The sequence below is a fragment of the Paramisgurnus dabryanus genome, chromosome 19, assembly GCF_030506205.2.
Source record: "Paramisgurnus dabryanus chromosome 19, PD_genome_1.1, whole genome shotgun sequence".
In the NCBI taxonomy this organism is placed as follows: domain Eukaryota; kingdom Metazoa; phylum Chordata; class Actinopteri; order Cypriniformes; family Cobitidae; genus Paramisgurnus; species Paramisgurnus dabryanus.
Genome location: NC_133355.1, coordinates 24,881,006 through 24,906,635, shown reverse-complemented (window position 1 = coordinate 24,906,635; position 25,630 = coordinate 24,881,006). Strand labels below are relative to the sequence as shown.

Here is a 25,630-nt window from a genome sequence, read left to right as displayed (position 1 = left end):
CTACAAAACCAGACATTTAATACTAAGCCTTATGGGTTGAGAACAAACCCTAAGTTGAATGCGTTTCAGTACAGTCTTGAAAGCACTGTGATGATAAAAGCAGTCAGTCCAGGAAATGACAACAGAGTTGTCTCTCCCTCCCAGCCCAAACTGAATTCATATAACACAATGACAGAATGCCTACATACATCAAAGTGACAGTATAGCAGAACAGGAGAACCGAAAAGGACGGGATTTCATTGGCTGGTCCCTGTAAAGCATCCAGTGTGCGCAGGGAGGAGGTCCGCACTATTTATCTGGGATATAAACGCACCATCTGTCTTTCCATCAGCCAATAAGCGCCCAAATCTCACTCTACTCCATCGGCGGTGTCTTCATGTAGTGTGCACACTACAGACTGCAGATTAGAGAGAGAGAGAGAGAGAGAGAGAGAGAGAGAGAGAGAGAGAGAATGAGGAGCACTGCCCTCTGACGTCGCGCGCGCGAGAGTATAGAGAGGGAAAGAGAGAGAGGGAGGTTCCGCGATCTGTCGTCGTTGTCTGTGTGTAGCTACCGTGTTTCTTTTTGCTGATATTACATCACCTTTATCATCCTTTCAAGAGACACTTTATTCTTTTTTGGGATAGGATACTCTTATGAACCCTTTAATTCACATCGACATTTGGTAGCCTATTTTGGTGAGTCTTTTAGGCCACGGGATCATGGCAAGTGCGCTGGCGTCTAGTGTCCGTGAGTACAATTTCCGATTGTCCGACGTTTGTAAACAATAGTGTGTAAACGTTTGCGTCTAATCCGACTTGAGATCGTTTCTTTAGTCGCGTACGCTTCATTGTAGTCGTTGTCAGTCGCTGTAATCGAGCAATACATACATACAGTCAGGCAATCACAACTGTATTTATCCGTTGAGATTGCAACTTGCTTTTATAATTGATTTATAATTCACACCAGACTGTTAGTCGTCTATAGCAAAGCAATCATTCTGCAAGATCGATCTTGCACGTGTCGAAACGCGACGCACGCAATATTAATCGTACAAGAGCAATTTCGCGCCACATGACAGTTGAAGTTTAATACGAAGCTGTGAGGATTAATCAAACATAGCCCGTGAGAACAATTTAAGCACATTTATTTACCTGTGGTGTCGCGAGCAAGCAACCCCCCCCCCACACACACACACAAACGCACGCGCAAAAATACACAAACGTTGGCTATATCAAGCATCCCTCAAGGAGCATCTCATCAGACCGTCCAAAAAAAGAGCCTGAACGACGCGGTAAGTGATATCATCGAACGTGAATGTGGTGTCATTTTGTGCTTACCAGATTTCTCATATATCTGATATTTAGTTCACCAATTAACTGAATTTGGGTTTGTCAGTATGATGTTCCTAATTTTGGAGCAACTCTATCTTCTAATCAGAAAAACCGTCTCGGCTCCTTTAATGCAGAAGTCCCACATTTTAATATTACCAGGCACTACTAGAAAATAGATAGATGGGCAACTTGACCCAAAGTGTGTACTCGAGTTGTGTATTTGAACGCCACCCAGACCGGTTGCTGTCCATGGTGCTGAGATAGTAGATAGCCCACATACAATACTGTAGTATACACTTTAGTATTTACTATAGTACACTGTACTAAAATTCCTAGATAGTCAGTGTTATCTGACCTTGCTTATGTAAATGTTAAAGTATACTATAGTTTTTAGTCAATTTAGTAAGGAATAATTGTGAATTTTCAAAAATAATGCACACCAAAGGTGGTATGCGGCACAACGCAAAGCATTATTTTCAAGTAATTTAAAGGACTGGAGTCAATTTTTAACACGCTTACCACATTCATTGCTTTGGTGGTTATTTTAAGACATCTGATAGGTCAGGTGTGCGTTTATTGAAAAATAAGGCATAACCGTGCCATTTAACATTTCTCAACCAATCAGAATAAAGCATTCAACAGGCTCGTGGTATAAGTAAGGAATAATTGATGACAGGCCATTGAATTATAAGAAAATAATGCACACCCAAGGTGGTAATGCGGCATGATGCGAAGCAGTGTGTGCATTATTTTCAAATAATTCAAAGGATTTGAGTCAATTATTCCTTACTTATACCACGGTTATTTGACAAGTAAGGTGTGCGATTATCGAAAAATAATGCATACCCGTGGAACATTTCTCAACCAATCAGAAAACAGCATTCAACAGACCCGTTGTATAACTATAGTTAATACTACAAAATACTATAGTATACTATATAATTAAAAAAATACCCTAACCTAGAAAATATCCATATTTTACCCAACCAAGGGTTGAAACAACCCAGCAGTTAAAAGTTAATTTTACACCAGTGGTTGGGCTTTTTCTTATTTTCCACTTTTTTACCATTTTAATTTTTAAATCGTCTAGAAGATGTCTGTATATGACCTAACCATGTGCAGGTTCAAATAAACCCAATGATTGGGTTTGCCCATATAGTTTACCCAACTATGTTTGAAACAACCCAGCCTTTTTTAAGTGTAGTATTGTACTGTACTATTACTATAGTTTACTATATTAAATACTTAAGTATACTACAGTATATTTTAATGTTGGAGCTGAGCAGTATTTTTACTCTAGGTGCAGGTGTTGAAGGCCTTTCAAATGCGTTTTACATTTACATTTAGTGTAATGTAAATATTGTGCTATACTTTTTGTCTTATTGCTTGCCTATGACAGCTTTGCTGTTTTTCCTTGCTTTTTGTTAATAAACGCGTCTGCTAAATGCTTAAATGTACATGCAAAAAGTTCTCCTATTCATTGGTTTCAGTATAAAATCTTTGGAAATCATGGGACCATAATAAAAGGCATAATTTGGCCTCCACTAAACACTCTGCTGTCGGTATAGGTAATAGATTGAAATATGACCCATCAGTACAAGGTTTTGTCTCCTACCCACATTTATTGCTTTTGCTGTGTTTGCCTCACAAAACCTTTAACAAGTTGCTGGCCATGCAGTAAATTCGTCCCTTGTGAGGTGCAGCCGGTGTGAAACTTACAAGTCTCTTCACTTCTGTGAAAATGTTTCAAGCCACACTTGTGTATCATTTAACTATGCTGTGTCAGTGAGCAGCAACTCTCAGCCACTGTGTTCTATCTTGTTGATGCGGTTGCGCATGTTTGGCATGTGGATTGTATTTTTGAGATGTACTTCTTGACATTTCAAGTCATTTTATAGTTTTTGTGACTGATGCACCTGTAATTTAGGCAGCGATTATTCCGCCTCTGTAGCGCTGTGTTATTTTCCTCTTGTTGCTTTGAAGACTCGCATATCAGAGTGCTAACTGTCAGATCTCTTTTATAGCTGACACATACTGCAAATTGGCAATCAAACCGTGTGACTCACCTTTGCAGCTGTATTTGAAATTGTGATTTTGTTTGTTCGCTGTTAAATTACCATTTCGTATCTACTACGTACCATCATGTATTCATAATGCGTAAATAAGTACTGCCTATGTGCGTATCTGAAAGAGAGCGAATGCTTTCTTGCGTTCGTGACGATTGTATCTTTTCAGATATTTGCGCCAATGTTCTTGCAGTTTGTGCAGGTGTGGAGTCTGGAAGCGTAAATGGGGTTAATTGGCATTTCCGTAGCGTACTACTTATGTGTTCATCAGCGAAAGAAAGCCCCGTGAGGGCAGAGAGTGAGTTAATGAACTATCTTAATTAGAGGAATGATGAATAATAAAGTTTTTATCATGACCACGTGGATCTGCTGAAGGAACATTATATTCATGCATCTGGATAATAAGACTGTACAGCTATTTATATAGATAGATAGATAGATAGATAGATAGATAGACAGATAGGAAGACAGACAGGGAACAGAATACTTAAATTGCTCATTGTATAATCGATTTAAACAAGCAGATGCAGGCACGCAGCACTGCATGTTAATTACTTGAATTGTTTGAAGTGTCCACAGCGTATTTGACCCATGTACAAACATTTTTGTTTGGATAAAGTAGTTTGTGAATGAGATCATGGCCTACATACAATTGTGTTTACAATTGCAGTCAATGTGAGCAACTCATTTTACTTTCGTAATGCAACATATTTCTGAGTGAGACAGTTTAATGGCATGTATTCGGCATGTATTATACATGTTTATCAAATACCTTAGCCTTAAATCTGCTTAATCCCAGCCTCAGGCCATTCAGAAATACCACTTTGTTGGCAGAATACGCTAAACGCCATTTTCCGGGATGGGTCCATGCATTCACACACATACCGTAAAGATTCTGTAAAGACACATGACGTATTTAAAGTCCTGCACTTGGTAGTTTTTCCACAGCATCTGAAGTTTGCTAATTATCCGTGATTTTTCTCTCTCGAGAAACCAGGCGCTTGCAGTTTAATTTATGAAAAGATCATAAGGAGCGCGTGATGTGCTGTTCTGTTCAAGCTCCCTGATTTCTGCTTCAGTGTAGTTTGACGACATTTCTCGTTGTGAATGTTGATCTGCGTATAAATTCTTGAGACAAATAGCTGAACCATAACATCTTGTTGTAATGAAATGCGCGTCCTCACTATGGCACATCCCTTATGGCATTGTTTCTGCGTCTTGTTCACACAGAATGCTTTGCGTGAATGTTACAGCAATGTTGCTAGGTCCTTTAAGGGATGTGTTTGTGTTCGCACAGAAGCCTCTCTGCCAATTTTACGAACATTTTCTGAGACCAACGTACTGTGTGAATGTGCTATGTCTTGTCCAAAGAAGTAATTTTTTTTAAAGTGGAGGTTTTTGTCCAAAGAACACGCTTAAAGGGGTTTGCAGCGAAAGACAGTCAAATTTGTTAAAGGGCACCTATTTCATTACTAAAAAATGTAAGTAAACTGTTGCCTTTAGGGCTGCAACTAACGATTATTTTAATAATCGATTAATCTGTCGATTATTTGTTCGATTAATCGATGAATCGGATAAAAAACAAAAAACAAGAAAAGCATTCATTTCCAACCCCTTATTCAAAACAGAACTAAAAGAGAAGAAATTGCACAAACATGTTGCTCCTTGAACACACCTGACCTGTTACAATAATAATAAAATAAAATAAAAATGGACTTACACAAACAAATACACATGTATGCTTTACATCTGCCAAATATATAGAGTTTTTTTTTATGATGCATTTCCCATCAAGAAGCCTCTCTTGATGGGATCAAAAAGATATATGAGTACACTCTCAGAAATAAAAGTATAAAAGTTGTCACTGGACAGTACCCTTTCAAAAAGGAACACCTTTGTACCCAAAAAGTGCATTAGTACTTCAAAAGTACATATTGGCAGTTCAAAGATACATATTTGTACCTAAATGGCACATATTAGGACCTTTTATAAAGGGTACTGCCCCAGTGACAGCTTTGTACCTTATATTTGACTTATGTGTTTTCTCTGATCGGATAGCTATCTCATTTGTTAAAACTGTTCCATGTACATTTGGCCACATAAATGTGTCTTGTGAAAACGGAAGATGCGTCTTCTACTCCCGCGCAAAATGCAAATACACCATTCATTACTTCGCCATAAAAAATGTAAGACGATGTTTATGCAACAAAAGGCGGCCCTTACTGTATGATGTACTGTATGTTGGGCCGGGCACGCGCGTCTCCTTGCTCGTCATGAGCTGGAGCGCGCAGTACAGAACAGCAGGAGAGTGACGGCGCAATGATTTAACATACAGGTCCATGACGGGGAAAAGCGTTCATACAACTCTCTCTCAATGTTTTAATTTCTTTGTTTAATATCATTGGAGTTTTTTATTCGTTCTAGAAACTTTTTTTACTTGCTGTCGTCGCTCCATAAAGCATAAGCGTGTCGTCTTTGTTTGTTTACCTCTTTGCCGGCTATAACTTCCAGGTGACGCGCTTACGTTTGGGAGGAGTAAAACACTGACATGTGGTTTTCCTCTACCTTTGCTGTTTTTTATCTTTTCTCCGCCGCCCTGTTCTCCACCCTGTCTTTGAAGCGACGAACTCTGCAAGCAACAGTGCGCGAGAGAGACCGACGCTCCTTCCCAAACCGCCTATTTCCATACTATATAGTAGGCGAAAAGCACTACTTCTCGTACTCTTTGCCTACTATATAGTATGGAAATAGGCGGTTTGGGACGCAATGCGAGTGTGTTCACTCCGCTCCGCGCTTAACTGAAGTTTTTCCTTTTTTTTTATTAAACGTCTCTGCGTCACGCGACACAACGAATCGATTATGAAATTCGTTGCCAACACTTTTATTAATCGATTTTTATCGATTTAATCGATTCGTTGTTGCAGCCCAAGTTGACTTTAGGGATGTGACGAGATCTCGTGCGACCAGATTTCGCAAGATTAAATGTGTCTCACAAGAATAAATGTGTCTCGCAAGATTTCTTGTGGAGGTGAAATGTTGGCCGTTTCTCAAATGACTGCATCCTTCGGAGGTCGTATTTTTAAACTGCATTTACTTCATAAAGACTGTCTTATTAGAGAATATTAACAGTTATAAAGTTTACTAATTATTTAGTTAATCGCAAATTGTTGTAATATGCTCACGACTTGCGAATGTAATGCTCAGTTAATGATCTGAAATAAACCTTGATGACGTATGCAGCCTGCATATGCGGCCTCCGGAGGATGCAGCTTTCTGTTTGACCCTTTTACGATACATGCATTATATTTGTCTATTTGTTCGCTTTTTGTTTGGGTTTCCAATAATGTTCGTTTGGGAACTTGTGTGAAGTCTGAGACGCGTTGTGTTTGTCTGTTGATCAGTGTCAGATGTGAAGTCTCAGCAGATTAAACCCTCACTCAGAGTTTACATGATTTAATGTCTGCATGTTCTTGCTAAAAAATGACGGTGGCTGAATCATTTATAGTGTAAAGAAATGGACATATATTAAATATTAATATGGATTTAAACATTGTTTGGCAAAAAATATGCGTTTCTCTTCGTCTAAAGTGAAAGTGAAAGTGTAGATAGCTTCCGCGAGACGAGTCCACTATCGCCCCCTGCAGGCATTTGTTATAATACATACATAATGCTTTTTATTTAAAAGCCACAAATGTAATGTGTTTGTTATTGTTGTTTAATGTAACTTGGTTTAATACTTTATTTGAACCAATTATTTTTGCATCTTTGTTATTAAGTCATTTTAAAGGCTACTGCTCACTTGGGTCTATTTTTATTACCCAAAAATAATAAATTACTTCATTATCAGTAAGCAAAATAATTGTTAGGGACAGTCCTAGATTAGTTAAAACTTTTAAAAATAACATGATTTCTGTTTCTTTTTCATTTATTTAATCATAGAGGATTTTTTTAAAGTGTAAAAATCTCGTCTCGTTCTCGTGAACCCAATCTTGTGTTTCGTCTCGTCTCGTGAATTGAGTGTCTCGTCACACCACTAGTTGCCTTCAATCCGTGTGTTTGTTGTAGTCCAAGAAAAGAGATTTACGTAGGAACCGATAGCTCACGTCATCGTTTACTTTGGGGTTTGTACCTTTTGCATATTGTTAACATGTACTAATACACACATACACACCAAAGGAAATGTAAAAACATGAATTGGACTATTGGTGCTCTCTTAAAAAAACAATTATATAACAAAACTCACATATGGCATGACTTATACAGTAATCTCAATTTCATTGCCATTACAGTGAACTAACTGAACCTAAAAATATGAGCCTGATTAAAAAAAAGCTAATTTACAAGAAAACATGTCAGATGCTCTTAAGAGGGTTTTGTTTCTGAACTCTTCATGTCTCTTAAAATTGTTGGGTTATTTTAAACCGTGGTTGGGTAAATATTGGACAGACCCAGCCTTTGGGTTTTAAATAAACCTTTGGTGTTGATGTTGTTACCCAACCACGGTTTAAAACAACCCAAATATTTGAAGAGTGTAGGGAAGGCTTGGATTTCAATAAATTAGAATTATACAAAGTGTTACAGTATATTTGCTTTTGCCCCGCCTATGCCACCATAATGATGTCAGCCAAAACTAAATGTCATTTCAGAGGTGCAGCATGTTTTTACCAAAACAATAATTTTTCTCATTATGCACAGATAATATATTCATAATTAAACTTTCAAACAGGCGTAAAGCAGTTTTCATTTAACCATCTTTTTTCCCACTCTCTTCTCCTGAACTGACAGTGTTCCTGACATAAACTTCAGCGTAGTTATCACTTTTAGTGAGTCAGTGCTCTTCACTTACACGCACATTTACACGTTGAGCGAGTGGCCAGTTCCTGCGGTAGACGCACGCTGTGCTGACTGACAGGACGGATCACTAAGGGAGGACGTTACGAGAAGACATCCACCCTGCATGACTGCTGACTCAAGCCGGGCGAAGAAAGGCTGTAATAACTCCACAGATGAAGAGCTTCTTGGACTAACACGGCCATTACAGCGGCCAGGAAAGCCCCGCTGATGGACAGACTAATTGACTCGTTCCTCAACTATTCGGGTTGAGGTTAGTAACCGTTGCGGCAGGTGTACAAGTTGCTGGAGGCTGACAGATTGAACTGCATTACGGTTTGGCCGGCAGGTAAATGCACTTCTCTGAGAGGCATGCGAGGTCGGGGCAGTGAGACCCAAGAGGATGAAGTACAGGCGGTGCCGTGATGAGTACTACACCTTTATTTTTTCTCTGTCGCCCACTCGCTGACATAGACTCTGACAAGAATCTTGATGTTTTTCCTCTCACCTATTTCACTGTTACCTCAGACAGATTCACTGATAAATCCAGGTTTGCATCTGTTCGTATTGTGTTGTGCCACACTGATAATATTCGCAGAGCGTCTGATGCAACCTGCACATTAAAATGGCAAACTAGGGAAAAATCATCAGTTCCAATCTGATTGGTCATCAGACTTCTTATGACTTTTGTTCGGGAATCATTCAGCTCATTTTGCCAAAGTTTAAAGGATTAATGGCACAGAGTAGAGATCATGCTTTCAATCAAAATGTATACCTTTTAATGCATTGTACTGTATGTCGCTTTGGATAAAAGCATTTGCCAAATGCATGAAATGCTAAGTATGAGAGTAAACAAAGTCTTAAAGGCTTTTACTGTGACAAGCACCCGACTTGTCTCCCCAATGCTGTTTTATGTACGTACAGAGGGGGTATCTCTACAGGACAATGTAGCTCATTCAGCCCATGCTGCTTTTGTTTTCCCGTTGATCTTTCACACCCGGCGTGACGTTTGGAGTCTCGACACAGGTGATAAGACGCTAAACAGTTCACACTATCGCGCAAGTGTTGAACCCACCTGCCTCAGGAAGGAGAAGCAACTTAACGCATCAATGATGCTTTGAAATCCAGAGGGTCAGCTTCCTAAGCCCCTGTCTTAGCCTTTCCCAATGGTAATTCGTTCACACGGATGCTATTTCGATACTAATACGATTCATATCTGCACTCTAATCCTATCCCCATCTACCACTTTCTCTATTTCTTGGTTCTTTATCTCCCTCTGCCATTTCTTATTTCCTTCCTCATCCCTAGACATCATGTCTGCAATTTGTAGATAGTGACCGCAAAGTCTTTAAGAAGAGTTCAAATCTATTTTCATACGACATATTGATTTTGTTTTGCCTTTTTCGGATGACGGACATTGTGCGAGTGTACATAAAAGCAGTCCTCTATGCATCTTCGATCAGACTTGTCTATCAAACGCTGGCTTGTGGAGTTTTGCTGCTTTAGGGAGGGAAAGAGTTATTTTCTAAATTCGGAAAAGCTTTAAAACTTGAAAAATCGAAAATAGTTAAAACTCTATAATGGTAAATTGAAAAATCAATGATGAAAAACAGCTTTAGTGAGAGAATTGATTTGGACCTATAAACTGTACACAGGGCTTGGACACAGTTAAAGCGATAGTTCACCCAGAAAATGAACATTTTGTCATCATTTATTTCGCTTTCAAATTCGTTTTCCATTTCATAGTACCCTACGGTTTAGGTGAGGGTCAGTTCACATCAATTTGGCTTTGTTAGCTTTTTCATCAAGTTTAGTATCACTTCGAAGTGGGAGGGATTATAGGCGTGCCGTTATATTTGCGCTGCCTACTGCTGTGACATCATACGGCTGAGAGCGTCGTTGTACATTTCCATACATTTATTTATTTCTCAGTCCGCCACAAAATTACAATTGACCACCACAAATAGATGTTTGCACATCGCGCTTATCACTACCTCTGTCTCACATGACAGTTTCTGTACATACACTGGTGGCGTCAGTCAATGAGCCTAATTTAAGTTGCATTTAAGCATATATGCGGACGTGCACTTCACAATTGTGCCGCCACAAACTCCAAGTCTGGAAAAAACTGTTATGGTGTTCCTGATTCTCAACCTGTGAATGTTTTTCATTACTTAATGGGAGTTTGGGAACTTATAGCAGAGCACAGATGACAACAGGTTTGCTTGAGACAGCGCAAGCTAGCATGAAGGTAAAGCAAATCTTTTACATTATAGTGGAGACAGGACTCCACAGTACACTCGCATTTGCGCCTAAAAATAGTTATGTGCGAACTTGTAAAATTATTTAGGACCCCAGTGTGCGAGTGTTCAGTGTTCTCAATACACTGAACAACAGTGCAATGAAGCGAAGCATACCATTGATTTTATATGAAAAGCATGCAAGAGGACGGGGTCGCAATTACAGTTACGCCCCATTCAGACAGACAGCGACCAGCAGTAGCAGAGCGACGCAATCTCATTCATTTCAATGGAAACCTGGCGACTTCTGGCGGCACAAACGGAAGTGACTGTTGGCGACCGTATGGGCGTGTCCAACGATGCGAGAAAGTTAATAAAAGTTCAACTTTATGCAAATGTTGAGCGAATTTCAGGAGCAACTACCAATAAGAATGAAGCAGTGGAGTTCACGTCATCCTTCTCTCGTCAGTTACTGGAGTGGATGGTACTCATTTGTTTATGACAAGCAGATTTAGAAATGCCACATTGAAAGAGATGGGCAACACAGAGCGATAACATCACTGGCTGTCTGAATGCGGCTTGACGGCATCATCTCACCCTAGGGCTGGGCGGTATGACGGTATATTCCGTTACCGCGGAATAAAATGTCAGACGTAACAGATTTTTCTATTCCGTCTATTCCGCGGAATGCAAATTAGTGGGCGTGGCTAACTCTGCCCTCCATCATGTTAGACTGAGTGTGACGGAAAAACATGTAAAATAGTTCACTTATAAAAAATGAATGAGTTATTTGTGTAATTTTTATAATAAGTGCCAGTGAATCCACCGCGGGTCACGCAGCAAGACTCTTGTCTTGCTCGCTCTCGCGCTCTCTCTCTCGCGCGCGCTCTCTCCTCATGCAGCAGCCGGCCGGCCGGTCCCTGTGTGCAGAGGTCTCTCTAGGCAAGCGCAAGGAGCTGCGACGCGAAATAAAGAGATCTTCTCGCACATAATGCTAATAGTTGTTTTCTGAACTTTAAGCAAGCTAAAACAAAACTCGCGTTTATATCAGTGAGGTGCGCTGCTGGAGCGACGTAGTTTGATGCGCCATTTGCTTATACAAACATATTTGATCGGAAAGACAAGAAAGAGATGCAAATGTTAAGGTATAATAGAAAGTAAAGGGCGTCAAGATCTTAAAACAAACTTTATGATCATCACATCATAGCACCTGTCACATTTATAGCTTCGTCTCTCATATGGGCTATACTGTAGGTATTTATCCTGTCTGTAGGTTTTTGCATATATTTATACCTGTTCATTTTACATATTGCATATGTTTAATGTAATGTATGCATAAATACAAAATACAATGAAGCCATACTATAGCTTCAATAGTCTATAAAATTAATAACTCAATTAAAAACAAGATTCTGTCTAATCAAGACTTAGCTGTTGTTATCTTCTGGGCATTTTCACTGCAACATTATTAACTTTAAATTGCTCATATTTTAAAACTGTGGTGAGCATTTAGTTAAAAGCTATAGTGAGTGGTGTATTTCTGTACATTTTTATTATCAAAAAACAATATAAACTGAAAAACATGTATACCGTCAAATATTCCGTTCCGTGAAATAAAATGACTCATTCCGTGGAATAGATTTTTGGTCATTCCGCCCACCCCTATCTCACCCTACAGTCACATTAGCTACAAAAGTGAGCGACACCGAGCGACACTCACTCGCTTGATGGGCGTTCCTTGGCTAGTATCTAAAAGCGGTATCAAAAGTCACTTTAGAGGTATTGTTAAGTTACAAGAACGATGTTTTTGGATTAAAAGTATTTTTTTCTCGATAAAAGTAACAAAATATATGAGATAAAATGTCAAACTTATCAGATATATACAGAAATATCCATTTTCCGCCATCTTGAATAATTTTCTTAGACTTGGCCACAGGCCTACATCACGCTGCCACTTCACTCCGATTGGCAGCCGCTTTGTCGCATTGCTCAGCATTTGCATAAAATAGCCTGCTTGTCTATTTTGGCCCCACCTTGCTTGCGTAGCAGCGAGCTCGTCGCTTGTCGCTGGCAAACGGCCACTCCCCTTGAAAATAAATGGTAGCCTGCGCGCGCATTTCGGCAACAGAAGTGGTGTTATTCACCATTGGTTCTAACGTGTTAGCAACTCAGAAAGTTTATTAAAACGGTTTCCCAGCATCAAAATGTCTGGTTGTTGCGTTTGGTTGCACTAATATAATATACTAATATACGTATATATGTATCTGGCAACTTTATTTTTGGCTATCTGCTAACGTCTTCTATCCACTCCTCTACAGTACACGGATCTGGTAGCTGTGTTGAAAAAGTTGATAAAGTTAACTTTTTAAAATAACTTTCTCTGTCTGTGATGCTTCAGTGCTGATTCTTGCTAAACTTCCGTTGCCTAAATGCACGCCCATGTGCTGCCTCGTCATCATTGTGTAGAAACAGTAAAAGGGTCTATACAGCATGAGATGCTGAGCGCGAGTCACATGACTGGCGCGAGCAGCTGTGTCATCTGTTTATAATATGTATATTCGCGTTTTGGTCCGCAATGCGAGCCTCCCCCGGTCGCACCCGCATCTCAAGATGCGATGACTGACAGTGGTGAGTTAAGAAACCATGGACTCTATGGCTGTTTTAACTTTATTTGTTGTATTTCCGGCTTACAACACCACCTTTTCCGACAGTTGTTGTCTGATATGTCAGCTCAATGATCACTTGCTTATCCACAATGACATTAGATGTCTTACTAAAGGAAACGCATTGAAACGATTTTGTGAGCTAGAGATAAAGATCCTGGCGTTTCTCTGAAATTCAGAGCAGACAAAGGCTCAAATATTATGCGAGTCATCGTTCTCACACAAGAATGCAATTAAAAGAAGCAACAGTTAATCGCCCATTGCTCACAGCCCAGCACCTGCACCACTGTATGCGTATCGCGCTGACAAACATACACCTGATTTTACTGTGAAATCTAAAAGTATAATTTCTCTTATTAGAAGCTAGCCTAATGTTTGCCATATCTATTATTATATTCTAATTTTGTCATTGGTGTTACATTGTGTCATTGGTGTTAAACAAAGTTTTGGTGTTATGAATGTATTTTCTTGTACTTTCTAGTAATATTTTGTTGTTGATATGGGATGTAAGACATTGTTGGTATTTCAGTCTTTGCATCAAAGCCTTTTTGGTTGAATATTTTTGTTTTTGTTGGTTTTAAAGAAAAAAGTCAAACTGAGAATCAAATAATTTCCTACAATGCTGGGTAAAGATGAAGAATTTAATTAAACAAATATTAATAATCAATTCTTTTTCTTGCTGTTATCATTCCTCTACTCAACTTTAACTAAATACACAAGCTGTAATGAGAAAAATGTTTAGTATAAACATTAATGTTGTTTAAATCACAGGTAACACCAATGACAAATAAACGACTCATGGATTCTTTATTAAAATAAAATGTATTAAAAAGTAAAAAATAGATTAAGCTCCCCGTTTTGCGGATTCATAGATTTGACAAGTTAATTAATGCTATTTTAGAAGTTTTGGGTATGTTGAAAGAAGTTCGTTTAAGCAGATTTCCATCACCCGATTTCCACCTTTTTATAGAATGACCCATGTACTCCTTGGGAAAAAGGTTAGCGTAGAGCCATGGGTGACGCTGGTAGTGACGAATCTCTCAGACCTATCAGTGATCTACAGTGTTTTCGCGTCACGTTTTGGTATCAGCTTGGGTCACTTGGAACCCCAACTGAGGTGGTACTAAAACATATTGGGTACTATGTACTGCACCCATTGGAAAAGCCCCCAAAATTTAGCTGACCCGACCCAAACTGTGGAGTATGCAATGGAAAAGCGCCATTACTCACTCTCATGTTGACAAACCTGTATACATTTCTTTGTTTTGATAAACACGAAGGAAGATATGTGAGGAAACCGATCAGAGGCCCCATTTACTTTCATAGTATTCTTTGTTCCCAATATGGAAGTGAATGGGGCTTCTGATTGGTTCTTCAAAATATCTTCCTTCGTGTTAGGGTGTTTTCACATATACACTGTTTAGGTCGGCCCAAATTACGTGTCGCTCCGAGTACGGTGCATTTGGGTCAGTGTGAACACAACAGCCGCACTCGGGTGCGCACTAAACGACCGTTTCGAGACCGCTCTAAACAGGTGGTCTCGGAGCGGCTGTTGCCGAACTCTGGGCCGACCCACCTGTGGTGTGAACACTGCTGGACCTCGGGCCGAACCAAATACAGGAAGTTCTCCACATGTTTGAGCCACTGGGCTTTCGTTGGGACGTGAGCCGGGTGTTATATTGTGGGTTAACAACAAACAAGCCAATCCTGGTCCGTTGCATAGAGATTCGCTGTCTCCTTTACGTTTGAGCTGATGATTTTATAAATGCATAGCTGTCCTCCACACACAAATAGTGACATTACGGGCTTTTAGCAAACGGCTCCGTGAGAAAGGCTTTAATAGAACAGCTACGCAATTTCGCGTTAAAGCAAAGAAACTTCGCAAAGACGTGCATCGTTTATCTCCACATCTTGATAGCTGCGCTCTCTCTGTCAAGCTGGTTGTCGTGGAAACGTGGGGGTGGTCATGAGACGGTAAGAGCCGTCAGAGACCAATGACAGCGCTGACCGTTGTCACATGGTGTACGGTGCGGCATTTCGAGTAAAGTAAAAAATATATATATGTCAACACGGACCGCACTAACTGAAAAATGATACAATGTATTTTGGTGCGCTCCGAGGCCGCACCACGGTGCGCACCAACATATGTGAAAACAACCTTAATCAAAACAAAGAAATGTATACGGGTTTGTAACAACATGAGTAAACAATGACAGAATTTTCATTTTTGGGTAAACTGTCCCTTTAAAAGCGATGGATGTGGCTCTGGTGCACAGTCATTTCATCTCAAATTTGACCATTTTCTGCGAAGGGAGATGAGGGTGCTGTTACTGTCCATTAGTGCTAAACTGATCCTCTGTTCAGTACAAATATCAGTGCTAAAAATGTAATGACAAGATTTCTATTCTAATGACAATCCAAAAAAATGTTCTGCCCTCAGATCTCTCCTTTAAAGCAAATCTGTTAAATCTCCTACAGTATCACACTCCACATATCTGATCGCTTTGAATTACCACCACATCTCTCCTCAATCCCTCACGCAGCGTAACCTACAGTATTGCATGAACGGTATGAAAGTATGAACAATAGTAAGTAATAGCAAACGGCACTAATTACACATTCACAGGAGCCTGTCACTTATTTAGCGTCTTTCATTAGTATGCCTGGCCGCTGGGACGCGTACGCCGCTGATGTCTTTTCTTATCAGGCCCTTACACGGGGACGCTAACGTCTGTACGGCATTATTCCTCCAAAATGGCTGATAATAGGCTTCAGTGTGTGTTTTGTGTAACTGCGGTCGTGATTAATGGCCGGCTGTTGCGTTGGACGTTGAGTTTGCGGGCAGGTTTTCTCCAACATTATGCTAACATTATGGTTTTTAGCTTTAGATACGCGTGCGTTTTGTAAAGATAATGATGTTTGTGTCCTAAGCCTGATTTGCACGGGAGAGGGAGAGAGAGCTGGCAGTCGACGATAAACCCAAGACCAGATGGAGATCAGAAGCAGCCAAAGAAAAAGACTTCAGGAACCGCTATGTGAGTGTGTTTGTGTGTATGTAAGAGGGAATAAATGACAGGCCTGGTTAAGCTTACACTAAAGAAACACCTTAGACCAGTCGATACTGCACACCACAGCACTTTGCTTTGTATTTCCAACATCTGTGATTCAGACAGATTTATCCACCACCGTACAGTTAGAGGATGTAGTTTGTGGCAGCGATCACGCATTTTGGGTAAATTAGGCACATATTTCAGTCTGTGTGTAGTCTAAATGGACTTTCTATTTACTCGTTCCAATAGTTGGCTCTAAATGCGTGAGTGACAGATCGGTGGAGGGAAAGAAAAGGAGTTACTAAGCTAATAAATCCACTACTGAACCAATCGGACAGTGAGTTAATAGGAAGATTTATTACTGGGGTTTAAGTGTTAAACAAAGTACTGGAGATGTAAGCTTCGCTGCCAGTTTTACTTCGAGGAAACAATAGAGCTAAGTTCAGTTTTTGAATACTCTTTTAATTAAAGCCTGACAAGGAAGAAAAAGGATTTTTCAGACCTGTGGGTCTGACTAACAATAGCAAGTAGCACATGTTGGTTCAGCATTGTGTCTTAAAAATAACGCTGTTGGGTATTTTTATATAGCATGTCTAGAAAAATGGTCAAAATATGTATCCCAGATATTATTGGGACTGCCTATTGCACTTTTGGGTACCAAAGAGAGCTTATTGGTACCTTAAAGATACATATAAGTATATTAAAGGTGACATAGAATGATTGAACGGGGTATTTATCCTTGTTCTGTGATGTGACATGTAGACAAAATTTTTTTGTTTGGGTCTGTAATGCCTTAGAAGCTTCCTAAAAACCTCTCTCAGATAGCTCTATTAGGGTGGGGGATTTTAAACAAGTGGTTTTGCACCTATTTGGCTCCCCCTACTGGCTTAACTTGCAATCTCATTACTGATTGGCTGACTTTGCTGCCACTCAAAAAATGTAGCCAATTATTTTAAAGTGGAGGGGCAGTGAGATGCCTGTGATGTCATAAGCATCAGTTTTTCAGATTGGGCCGTTTTCTGGCTGACATTTCTAAAAGAGGAATTTCTATGAGACTGAGATGTTTAGCACTTTTTGTATGTTCGTGAATGCGGGTAGACTACCATTATTCAACAAAGACAAGGTAAAAATGGTTTTTCATTCTCTGTCCCCTTTAAATTTACATAATGGTACCAAATGTATACATATCTGTACCTAATGGTAATGGACCTATTTAAAGGAAAACACCACAGTTTTTCAATATTTTACTATGTTCTTACCTCAACTTAGACGAATTAATACATACCTATCTTTTCTCAATGCGTGCACTTAATCTTTGTACAGCGCGTCGTGAATGTGTTAGCATTTAGCCTAGCCCCATTCATTCCTTAGGATCCAAACAGGGCTGAATTTAGAAGCCAACAAACACTTCCACGTTTTCTCTATTTAAAGATTGTTATATGAGTCAGTCCTTCCAGAAAAACGCAGACTTTTTTGTGATTGTTGCAGGTAAAAATCCTTGATCTTGTGGCACGTTTTCTTAAAAAATTTGATGGAATATGCGCAATATTTATGCAATTTTATGCAATGAAATTGCGTGAAGTTGCAAAAACTGTGTGAACTTGCAAAACAGTTTGTAGCTTTTGCAGCTTTTCATTGATGTTCACGTCGCGTAATCACATCACTTCCTATCATTCCCATGACAACGGGACATGGCTGCGCTTGTGTGAAGTACATGCAACATTTTTCAACTTTCTGCTAAGATAAATATGTCTTTTTGCTACGAAAATGCGGGGATTAGGAAATATATTTGCAAGTATAATGCAAGTCCCGCGTATTTTGTGACCAGAAATGTGCAATTTAAATAAATGAATAAATATGCGGACTTTGGCTTATTATGCATTGAATCATGCACTCGCATAATCGCGTTTTTCTGTAGGGACTGATGGGTAGTTACACGAGTAAGTATGGTGGCACAAAATACCACACTTAGTTTGCAGCACTTTGACCTCAGTGCACAGTAACATCATCACTCCTGACTCCTCCCCCTCCCTCTCAAACTTCCGTCAATATTACTGTGCCTGAGGTTGAAGTGCTGCAAACTAAGTGCTCTTCCACCATACAATATAGTTCTCATTTTTATCTGATTTATCCCTGTTTGGATCCTAAGGAATGAATGGTGCTAGGCTGAATGCTAACAAATTCACGACATGCTGTAAAAAGAATCAGCGCACGCATTGATAAAAGGTAGGTATGTATTAATTTGTCTAAGCTGAGGTAAGAACTAGGGATGCTAAACAATTAATCGCGATTAATCGTTAGCAGAATAAAAGTTTTTGTTTACATCATATATATGTGTGAACTGTGTATAATAAATTTGTATAAATAAATGTACACACATGCATGTATATGTTTTAGAAATGTTTACATGTGTATATAAATTTGTATATTTATGTATAATTTATATTATATATAAATATAAATACTTAATATATACATTTTTTTTTCTTAACATTATACATGAATGTGTTCATATTAATATATATATATATATATATATATATATATATATTTATATATATTTATTATACACAGTTTACACACATATGTGATGTAAAAAAAAACTTTTATTTTGCTAACGATTAATTGCGATTAATTGTTTAGCATCCCTAGTAAGAACATAGTTAAATATAAAAAAATGGTGGTGTTTTCCTTTAAAGGGTACTGCCCCAGTGACAGCTGGGGTGCATAGTGTGACAATTTTTTTTTATAGTGTATGTCACATCTTAATTTTCTGTTTTATTGGCAGAATGTCAGTTGCATTCATCACACTATTTCATTCATGTCTTTTAATGATGCTGGTTTTTTTCCCTGAGGCCAGCATATTTTTTAATTGTTTGCAACAGAAGGGTTGCGCTTTTAAAAACAGCAGTAGCTGGTGAGACGTTGGGCATTTATTGCATGCTGGGCATTTTTTTTTTTTTGGTCGCAATTTTCAATTAAAGTGCACTTGTCAATGGCACTTTGGTGTTGAGGATGAGGCGGGACAAATACAGTGGCAATCAACCGTGCCGGTACGTGCCATTCATGGGCGTCGGAAGCAAAAAAGACGTGGGTGGGTCCAAAACATTGGCCATTTTCTTATATTCTATTGCCTTTTAATTAAACACTTGCTTTTATTGCCTAAAAGGTTTGTTTACCTTGAGTCATGGCCCTCGCTGGAGTGCAGTTTGCACGAATGGAGTTTAATTTATATGGACTCCAAATGACTCAAAGTGGAATGGATTTGAGGAAAAAGGAGCGGGGAAGTCAAAGCTCTAGCTAGGAACGGGTTTTAATTTATTACGGCATTACTCTATTGGAATGGATTTGACTGATGGCGCTCTGACAAGTGAACAATATCATTGGACAGTATTATTGCTCTTTAAAGGTGGGTGGGTCTTGTCCCACCCACATATAATAGTTCTGACGCCCATGGTTCCATTCCACTTTTAGATACACATTTGCAAACTTCCCTAAGCACTTCCCTTTGGGGGCATACCTGCTGCCATGTTGAAGTGCTTTCCACTTCATGAATTGGACGAGGGAGTTTATATGGACAGGCCCTCGTTCATCGATTTTGTCAGAGGGAGCGTGCAGTGGTGGCCGGTGACTTCTCTTCCTAGGGGCGCAAACTCAAAATATGTTTTCGGAGTATCATGTGTGTTGCTCGTCATGTCAAAATATGTGTTTGTTGCGTCATGTGAAGCATATGCATCATGCATTTTGTCAAAATAAGTGCCTGCTGTAGACGCGTCGAAAGGGTTCATGATAAAAGAGATGCTCACGTTCACAAAATACTCGCAAGACACTCCCTTAACACTAAACTATGATTCCCCATGAGATTAAGTGAGGAATTGGATTTGGTCTCTTTTTTCATAAACCCTTTATATGTGTTTGCAGCGGGCACTTATTTTTACAAGATCCATGATGCATATGGTTTACATCATGCGCCGAAACATGACGAGCTAAATACATGTTGTGACGAGCTTCGCATCCTGCGCCCTCGAAAAAGATGTCACCGGCCGACACTGTCAGCTAGTCTGTTTAACATGTACACTTCAGATTGCACTATAGACCAGAATGCACTTGGATTGAAATTAGAAAAACGCAAGTTTTTTTGTGATTGTTGCATGCAAAAAATCGTGATATTTCAGCACGTTTTCTTAAAAAATGCGGTGGAATATGTGGGATATTTATGTAAGGGATAATCCACGGCTAGCCATGCATTAAAGGATTTTAATGCACCACGTAGAGGCGAAGAACCACCCGACGCATTACACATCACACGTGCAACACTGTCCGTGTCCAACGGTAGACTGAACAGAGGCATGTGTACTCAAGTGTAGAGAACTCTCACGCAAGTGTAACTGTGTTACTATGGTAACCAATGTTTATAGACGTTTCATCGGACACACGTGCGATGACGCGATACGCGTTAGGTCCGATCTTTTCTTCCAGGTTTCAGTGTTTTTAATGGTCTGACTAGTTGCTAAACTGAACTCTTGAGCAAATACATGGTCGAAAATAACAAATGTTTTGGTTTCCTAGGTAATCTAGGTGTTGTTTATTTTGCTCGTTATATAAATAAACTACGTTTAAAGAACTTTGTTGTTATTTATTCTAAGCGGAGTTTACCGCAAGTTACGTGTGGACCACGAAAGCCGCTGTTTATGTTGTTACTGCTGAAACCGCCTATAGTAGCGGATTCATTTCGAACTGTAATCAAACTGACTGGAACTACCTGTGCATTAAACGGTTTTAATGCACACCTTTCAGCCAATCAGAACAGAGTATTTAAACAGCCCGTGGTATAAGCAATTTTATGCAATGAATCCAAGTGCATTATGCGTTGAATCATGCGATCGCATATTCACGTTTTTCTGAAGGGACTGTGTGATGTCACAAAATTTTCAAACTGCTCTCAAGGTAATTTGATGTCATACATCGATGGGTCTGCGCAGTACCTCATGAAATCGAATAAAAAATTTGGAGAGGAATGCAGCCCTACTTGTACAATGAGCACCAATGAAAGGTTAAAGTAGCAATCTGTAATGTTTGCCTCTCTATCGCCTTCTCTGTTTGAAACATAAAAGTGCGGGTAACTTTACATGCTTATCTTTAAGTTTGTTGAAAAACAACTGACATTTCCCACAAAATCCGACCCTAGCTTACCATTATGAAGTTTTTTAACACTGATTGTATATTTAGTTTTTATTTATTTTCAACCAAAAAAGTTAGTAATTGCGGCTTTTATTTCTTGTCTTTAAGCATTCATGTTACTTCCAGATGATATTCCCTGTTTACCACAATACGAATATGTGTTGATAGAACAAGCTATAAAAAATAATACATAGCATAGTAGCATATTTATTTCATGGATAGTTTGTTTAATTGCAACCAAAGCGTCTGTAAAGAGCCACTTAAAAACGCTTTGGTGGACACACGCCTTAGATGGCTTTGAAAAGTAATTCCTGATCCAAATCCTGGTTGACTACTAGTTGTAAAGTCCAGATGTGCCTCTGCCAGTAACAGCAGTCTGGGTGTTGTTATAAACACCTATAGGGAATTTTTTCGAGATCCTTTTTACCCAGAATGCATTAGCCCCAGTTCGCTGCTTGCGTTGAGTGTGTATTTTCCCTTTAGCACTCAGTTTTGTTTGTAGCCTCAAGTTTGTGTGTATACACGTACATGCGTGTGTGTTGGTCACCCCGTGCTGTCCCTTTCTGCAATCCAATCAACACAGTGCATTTAAGTGGCTCCCACTCCTCATTTTCATTGCACACAATAACCCTGATGGCATAGCTGCGGTGTTTAAAGCCGACCGGAGTTGCCGCATTCATGCCTTTGTGTGCACCAGCACGCTTTTGCCGCAGAGTGTTGAATACAGAGCTGCCTGCCCGAAGCCTTTCTCATACTCCAGGGATTGGCGTTGAGGTCCAATCCATTCCAGGTGGCCTTTTAAAGCCCAGCGGTGGAGGAGATTGAGTCTTTCTCACATCTGGCCTCAGGACTCTTAACTCCCGCAGCGGGGGCTCTGATGGATTGTGGAGTTCCTTCAAAAGGCCTCGTGCAGGCATTACCACCTGCTGGAGAGAAAAGCACCTTTCATTTACACTGACCTGACTAGATGAAGCACTGGTGCGGTGAAGAGCTTAGAAGAGCTTAGCTCTGCTAGAAAAAAGCATCTGAAAACCGTGTCTTGGTGGATTGAGCTGCTGTTTAGGGTCTTCCCGTCTGGCCAAGCTAGTGTTTAGCTGGTTAGCCGAACCCCAACCCCCCCCCAAATCATCAAAAAAGACCAGTTTAACCAACTCAGATGGTGGTCCAGGTAACCACCAAGATTGAGCTTGATGCTCAGGAGCCCAGATGTGTATTTGTGGAAGCTGATGTAATTTGACACTTGGCAATCTGAGATTCATAAATATTTAAAGGGGTCATGTCATGCATTTTTTATTAATTTATTGTTTTCCCTGAGGTCCATTTATTTTGTTTGTGAAGTATTTTTTATTGCGGGAAAACAGTCGGAAATTCGTTTTTCATGATCTTTTCAACCCTCTCTCCAGGCCATTATAAATAAACGTTTCCTTTCTCTGCCTTAAAGAAATGCCCATAAGAAATCATCAAGACGAATACACAGGCTGCGGTTTTATGGTTTGGTTCAGTAAATAGTGGGCACGATAAAATAGTGTGCAAAATAGAGTTTTGGGTTTTTTGCACCATAAACTTGAATTGGTTTGGGACATAACATATACTGTAGACCAGGGCTAGTCAACTGGCAGCCCGTGGGCCAAATCCGGCACTTCAATCACGTTTATCTGGCCCGCGGGTCATCTTTGTCTGATTTAAAATCAGCGTGGTTACTTTTACCTTTCCACTGTACATGACAAATGACAGCCGATAAACCGGAAGGAGATGCGTGGTGTGCCAACCGTGGGGTGCCACCCATCTGCGGGTGCATAATTATCTGATCCAATTTGAGCTTTGGAAATAAAAAAAATATTTGTGATGTATTGAAGTGATGCATTTCAGTGTGGTTTAATTAAATCACTGTGTGCAAGGTGAACATTATTAATCCTTTTTGTTTAACTTTATCAGTAACACTTGAATCCTTTAAAAACGATTGATTACTTATAAGTAAATTATTAAGTATAACTATATTCATAGATTAAAGGCTCTTGTGCTTGAATGAGCTTCTCTCCAATGTTTACAAGGATTTACATTTAAACTGAAATTTCATTACTGCCTCTAGGAGGCGAACTCCGACAGTCACATCTGAATGTAGTGTACAATGGAAGGACGGTTAGCCTATATATCTGTAAAATATTAAAAACAAAACATGAAAAGCAATTTTAGCCATTAGTAGAAGACTATATGTTGTGAATACATGAAATGAAACAATTTCTGAAAGTTAAGTGAGGAATAATTGACGCAGGCCGTTGAATTATAATAAAATATGGCATACCCAAAGTGCTAATGCGGCACGACATGAAGCGGAGTGCCATTACACCGCGGGTGTACATTATTTTCAAATAATTCAAAGGATGAGTCAATTATTCCTTTAATACCATGCTTACCACAAACATTGCTCTGGTGTCTATTTTTAAGACATTTGACAGGTTAGGTGTGTGGTTTAAAGGAATAGTCTACTCATTTTCAATATTAAACTATGTTATTACCTTAACTAAGAAGAGTTGATACATCCCTCTATCATCTGTGTGCGTGCACGTAAGCGCTGGAGCGCGCTGCGACACTTCGATAGCATTTAGCTTAGCCCCATTCATTCAATGGTACCACTCAGAGATAAAGTTAGAAGTGACCAAACACATCAACGTTTTTCCTATTTAAGACGAGTAGTTATACGAGCAAGTTTGGTGGTACAAAATAAAACGTAGCGCTTTTCTAAGCGGATTTAAAAGAGGAACTATATTGTATGGCGGAATAGCACTTTTGGGAGTACTTCGACTCGACACAGTAACACCCTCCCTCTCCCATTATGAGAGGGAGAAGGGGAGCGGACTTTTCAGGCGAGTCTAAGTACTCCCAAAAGTGCTATTCCGCCATACAATATAGTTCCTCTTTTAAATCCGCTTAGAAAAGCGCTACGTTTTATTTTGTACCACCAAACTTGCTCGTATAACTACTCGTCTTAAATAGGAAAAACTTTGATGTGTTTGGTCACTTCTAACTTTATCTCTGAGTGGTACCATTGAATGAATGGGGCTAAGCTAAATGCTATCGAGGTGTCACAGTGCGCCCCAGCGCTTACGTGCACGCACACAGATGATAGAGGGATGTATCAACTCTTCTTAGTTAAGGTAATAACATAGTTTAATATTGAAAATGAGTAGACTATTCCTTTAAAGAAAAATAATCAACACCCATTGAACATTTCTCAGTCAACAAACTCCAAATTGTTGTCTTTGACATAAAGACGTAATTATGCAATTAATTGTTATTGAAGAATTATCAGAAACAAACATTACTATAAAAAATATATATATATTTGAAATACTCAAATATATTTCAAATATATAAAAGATAAAATGCTTAAAATATGGTCACAAGCTGTCACAAGGGCATTATCCTCTATAAAGGTCATATTTAGAGTACAGATATATATACATTTGATACAAATATGTACTTTTGAGGTAGTAATATAAACTCTTTAGAAGATGCATAGCGCCCCAGTGACCATTTTGTATGACAGTGCATTTCATCATCTTAGGATCACTGGCGTTAAGGAAGAATATTTAAAGTCAAATTTTTGACAATATATTTATCAATTTGTATAAGTCATCAATTTATCGGTTTTGCAGTGCACTTGAAATTGAGAGAATAAAGGCATACTGTAGTTTACTTTTATTATCCTTTGAAATTTTTCATATTTTTTATCAATTTGTTGTGTCCATGATCAAATGCACTGCTGAATCAGTGACATTGTTTGCAAAAATGTAATTTATTTTGGTAAGCAGTAATTGAATAAATCAGACTAAACATACTAACACATATGTTAACTTAAGTATTGTTAGTATTTGTACAATAAAATAATGAAATATTCTAAAATTTAAAAATCCCTTAAATATTTAATATCAGTATGTAATAATGTTATCTGTGATACCATTGTTTTCCATAATGTGAAATGTGTGCATATCTGGTAGCACACATAATGTATATATAACATAGCAAATATCGGATTCAGGGCATTGGATGGCATTGTAAGCACATCTCTGATTTCCTTTATCGCATCAGATCAAATGCCACAGTACTCAAACCACCAACTGTTGTTTCGCACAGAAATTTGTCAAAAGGTCAATAATAATGTAGATAAGAACAGCACGTAGATAGATAAGAACAGAGATGAACGGCATGTTTTGCTTCAGTTATGGTGTCTGTCAAAGGCCAAAATAAAGATAAAAAGATGATATTCCATAATGTAAGCAAAGTCAG

At 39.1% G+C, this 25,630-nt stretch overlaps 1 protein-coding gene across 2 annotated transcripts in view; it reads left to right on the top strand.

Annotated features, from left to right (window-relative positions):
• The first annotated feature begins 683 nt into the window (after positions 1–683).
• gabbr1b (gamma-aminobutyric acid (GABA) B receptor, 1b) overlaps positions 684–25,630 on the top strand; it is a 148,070-nt gene continuing 123,123 nt past the window's right edge. For both annotated transcript variants that reach the window (XM_065293708.1, XM_065293717.1), the window contains exon 1: positions 684–1,273. The gene's annotated coding sequence lies outside the window, so the exon portion shown is untranslated. The remainder of the gene's footprint in view (positions 1,274–25,630) is intronic.